Here is a 5443-nt window from a genome sequence, read left to right as displayed (position 1 = left end):
CCATAACCATTGTACAGGTTTTCACAAAAATCGTGGTGATGCAATTTGTGTTAGTGTGCTCTCGTAATATCTTCTTTCTCTCATAACCGACGTGCTTGCCTGTCATCGCGCACGCAGTCTAACTACAATCAGTGCGCCTACAACTACTAGCGACAAGTGCACATATACCGTTACTTGCGGGCGACACTGTGTACTTAACATGGGCCGCACTGGGGTTATCTAAATATTTATCACGCTACAGACTCCCCCTATGGACGCGAAGGTCCCGGCGAGTAGTCCAGTATTCTTCTTTGGCCGTCTACGATTCCTTACTGGGTATATCGGGGTGGATGTTTCATTGCCTTTGTATTCCTTCAGAGCAGAAATATGGTATACTCCTATAATCTGTGTTTTATCCGTGTTAGAGCCTATTTCATATGTTGTAGCTCCTTTCCTGCTTAGTACAACGTATGGACCGTCATTTTTCGGGGCAAATTTTGATGTTTTGCCCTCTTTGGCTTTGCTTATAATGCATTAATAGTGCATTAATCAGCACTAAGTCTCCAGGTTTGCATGTCGGTCCCTCTCTTCTTTTCTTGTCTGCATACGTTTTCCTGTACTTTTGCTCACGTTTGTTAACTGCTTTTGCCTGTTGCAGTGTTTTTGTGATTCTGCCACAAAATTTTCGTTTTCCACGATTGCTTTTAAATCTCGATTTGCGTCATCTGGCGTGCGTAATTCTGCGCCGAATGTAGATAATTCTGTGTATCCTGTGCTTTTGCATAATGCCGTATTCATAGCAAAGCGTACTTCCGGTAATTTTTCCGCCCACGATCTGTGTGATTCTTTAGTTTTCCGAAGGCTTCCGTTTGTTCTGATTCCCATTTCCATACGGCCGTTTTCTTTGTTAGGGATGAAAGGGGATGAGCTACGTCCGCGAATGACGGGATAAACCTCCGGAACCAGGAACATGTTTGTAGAAACGACAATAAATGCTTCACATTTTTCGGCAGTGGTATAGCAATTATGGCTGCAATTTTCTCTGGATCGGTCTGGATACCTCCAGGTTGCAAAATGTGTCCGAGATATTTAACGCTGGGACGACAAAAATGGCACTTCTCTTGGTTCATTCGTAGTTTGAAAGTGCTCATTCTTAAAAATACTTGCTTTAGATCATCTATGTGTTTTTTGAAAGTCGGCGATAATATTATTAGGTCGTCCAGATATGCAAATACTTGCATGTCCTTGAGCCCTGCTCTTAATCGATTCTTTAGCCGTTGGAACGTTGCGAGTGCATTCCGGAGACCGAACGCCATTCTCTTGAACCGAAATATGCCGAAAGGCGTCGTACATGCCGTTTTTGAGCGATCCTTTTTGGTTACTTGGACTTGCCAATATCCTGATCGTAAGTCCAGTGTCGACATGTATTTTGTCTGCTTGGCCGCGTGTAGAAGGTCGTCTATTTTGGGTAGTGGGTATGCATTTGGTATTGTTATCGAATTAAGTTTTCTGTAATCCACGCATACTCGCACTCCCCCTTCTTTTTTGGGTACCAGCACCACAGGTGCTGCCCACGGCGATTCGCACTATTCTATTATGTCGTCTTCGATCATTTTTTTTATCTCGGCTTGCAGTAATTCCGTTTTATGCGGTGACATCCGGTACGGCGGTGTAGCTACGGGGAGGTGCGAGCCGGTATTTATGTGGTGCTTGATGATTTCACAAGGCTTGCCTGATTCTTTGAACAGATTTTCGTGGTCTTTTAGTAATTGAACGAGACTCTTTTCTTGTTCTGCCTCTAGCGTCGTGGCTTCGCTGGTACACATAGGGTTGAAATACTCTCTCTCTAAATAATCGATGAAGTGTGGGTCGAATTTGTTGTCCCATGCCTTCGACAGTTCCTCGTTACTAGAAGAGTTTCTTGACTGTATTTCTAGTTGCTGTTCGGGAACGAATTCGCGTCTGGGTTGACGGTCTTCGGCGAGACCCCACAAATCTTGCGAGAAGTCAAATTTCATTCCTGCGGCTTTAATGAGATCCACGCCTATTAATGTTTGACTACTGGTCGCTGTCGGCATTACCAGGAACTCCATCGTCAGCCGCTTTTGCGCTTCTGGTGCTGGGATTAATAACCCTCGGCCTGAGTCTTGTACTCTCTGGGTTGCCGCTTCCGCCTTCCTTTCATAGGTCCATCTTGGTTTTCTTTTCTTCTCCTGGACATCTAATATACATATTTGAATGTCTTCCGTGTCCTTCGCTGGCTTCACGGGGTTACACACTGGACATATACTCTTTATTACGCCTGATTTCCCGCAACCATAACATTTCAGGTGGTTGCTTGCATTATTAGGCGGATTTTTCTGTGCTTTAGCCATCTTGCGGCATTCCGTTGCCGTGTGACCTCTCCGATTGCAGAATGTACATTGATTAGAGTATGTCGCGTTGCTCTTGGGTTTCATAACTGATGCCTCGTTCATATTTTGTTCGACTTCACGGGCTTTCCGTTGTAATTCTTCGAAAGTCTCGAAGCTATCCCGAGGAATCCGTTCTCGGATTCTTATATTTAATAATCCATAAATCATATCGATCTGTTGTTCCTCGGTGTGTATTGGAGGTGGTAGAGCTGCTAATTGGGCCTTTTTCTCACATACAAAAAGATCGGTCGCCGTAGTTTCGTCTTGATGCTTACCAAATATTTCCAAGTAAGTCTGGTATGGCGCCTTCTTCGGTGAAAACGCTTTTTGTAATAGTTCAAGCGCGTGTTTCCAGTCTTTTGCTTGCTCTTTGTTACCTTTCCACCATAGTGCAGCCGTATTTGTAAGAAGAAGCTGTAATCCTTTTAACGCATTTTCGACGCTTATCCCTTCTATTTCCTTGTATGTTGCCACCCTTGTTAAGAAATGGTCCACTTCGGCTGGATCTCTGCTTCCGTTGAATCGTGTATCGCAGTTAGCGAAGCTCCCACTCTTCTGTGGTTGTGTTGTCGGCTGTTGCACTGTATTTACCTGTACTACAGCGCTTAGGATACGCTGTAGCTGCTCTTCCGTCAGGCTCATCTTGTTGCGTGGGCTTATTCTTCTTTTATTTGAATTAGACTCCGTCTTGCTTATCTTGTCCCGTTGTTGGGCGCCAATTGTAAAAGGTATATTTGTATTATAAAATAACTGAGGCAGCTTTGGAGTAGTGTTCTTGTATTTAAATATATATACAAATATTTACAAAGTTATAGTAAGTTCTGACAAGAGGCAAGATTATTAAAGTCTTCTTATCGCTGGAAGGATCGTAGCCAAGCTTCTAGATTGAGCCAGTCACCAAACGTTCGAGTGTTTATTTCCGTGTATCTCAACGTACTATATTCACTTTGGAACGTCGGTTCAGACTCTCTCAAGTTGCTTTAATAAGTGTTCCTACTTAGTGTACTAACTTATTGGCACGCTGAGAGCTGATCCGCAAAGAGACAGATTCTGGAACGGGGCTCTGGTTGTATACTCTAGAGGTCCGTCGAAGCCCATCCCTCGTTGCTCTGGGGGTAGGTGGTGGACATTCTTCCATCTCGTTCCATCTTCCCTGTCTGCGATGGTTTGTTCTTTTTCCTTATCTTGTTTTGGTCTTCGGTGGTCATGTCCTTTTCTGACCTGTACTTATACTTGGACATGACCCCGTCGCGATGATGTAATTTGTGTTTGTGTGCTCATGCAATATCTTCTTTCTCTCATAACCGACGTGCTTGCCTGTTCTCGCGCACGTCGAACTACCCTCTCATTGTGCCTCGATGCGTCTCGGTGCGCCTACAACTACTAGTGACAAGTGCACATACTCGTATACCGTTACTTGTCGCGACACTGTGTACTTAGCATGGGCCGCACTGGGGTGTTTTTAGCTAGATATTTAACATGCTACATTGTTATTTAATAAACAGTATGCATTTTTGATTGCCCTCAACTATAACTATCGATTTGTTTGGGAGAAATTACTTTATGAAAACGTGTAATTTAATGGAATCTTTCTTGTAAGTTAAGCAGCTTTTCCGAAATTGACTAAATATAGTCCTTTAAAGGATTTATGCAAGAAGTAATAACAGTGAATTGTTTATCTGTATCCATTAAAACTAAGAGCCAACGGTTATAATTATTACGTGGCACTAGGTATTTTAAACCTGATGATAATTTTATAACAAAGTTATCATTATTATAATTTATAATATGATCATATTCATGAACACTTAAAATTTTGAATTCGTTGCTATCATATTCAATTTATGCTAAGTAATAGTCAATGATTGTCATCTAACGACTCATTTCCATATAAAGTAAAAAAAAAATTCAATTTAATGGCATGTTTACCAAAAAATCCTATAGTATACAATATTTCCATATTATACATGAAGGGTTTTATATAGAAATGAAAATCTATAGCTACGTTATTGTTGTACGTTATTGTACTAGAGTCAGCAGAGTTATTTGAGTCTGGTTTTTTATGCAAAGGAAAAGCATTTTTCCTACATCGGTAAAAATTGACCGGATTATTAGATTTTTTGTTCACTGTTTCCTTTGCATCTCTAATATCTACTGTCGTGGTGTTATGGTCCTCATTTAATTTTTTAGTTACTTTATTTACTGTGTTGCTTTTTTCATTTTTTTAATATTGTTTACCATGCCTAACTTCTCCTGACTTGCATTTCTTCTTTTTTTTTCTATTGTAACTTTTGTTGCTTTTCTAACGATTAAGTTTCTGTGTTACAGGGCATTTATTTATTAAATCATTATTAGCAAGGCGCAACATACCTCTCAATTTCTCCACGGAATGTCCTGCTTTCACATATTCTTCACGATGGCAGATATTGTTATTTAATGTATTGAAAAATGATTCGACAGCAGCATTTGAATACAAATGTTTTCTGTCATTATCTAACATTAGACCTGACCACAAAGGTATAATTGGAATATACCTGTCCACTACACTATTTAAGAAACCTGGGAGGAAAAAACGATTAATAAATCCTTCTTTCGGTTATTAATAATCCTTCTTTATAAAATAGACTATTTCGTAAAAGATCTCGACATGGCTCACGATCATTTGCTATTTCTGAAACTTTAAATCTCTACATCTTTCACCTAAAAGAAAAATAATTGAGCTTACAGCTACAGATATTATTTCATGATCTCTCTTCAAGTCTCCTTGTGAAATGACTGCAACATAAATGTAATGTTATGTTTTTTGTAAAAAGTTTAGAACTATTATCATTTGAAAATATATAGCACTTATTAATATAATCAATCAAATTTGTATTATTGCAACCTTGATTTATCGCATGAATGTTGTTGAGATTGGCTTACTTCTCGAGCACGACCACCGCGGCAGCCTCTGTTGCCATGGAAGCCGCTGCTGCCTGCAGAAGGGAGGAAATTACTTGGCGGTGGCTTCCTGCCGCGCTGTGTTTTACCGCCCCGTCTTCCGCGGACTT

The sequence above is a fragment of the Ctenocephalides felis genome, unplaced genomic scaffold (genome assembly GCF_003426905.1).
Source record: "Ctenocephalides felis isolate EL2017-DRISC unplaced genomic scaffold, ASM342690v1 CF-g0.4_SCAFFOLD_02141, whole genome shotgun sequence".
NCBI lineage: Eukaryota > Metazoa > Arthropoda > Insecta > Siphonaptera > Pulicidae > Ctenocephalides > Ctenocephalides felis.
Note: the sequence above shows the minus strand (reverse complement) of the source record.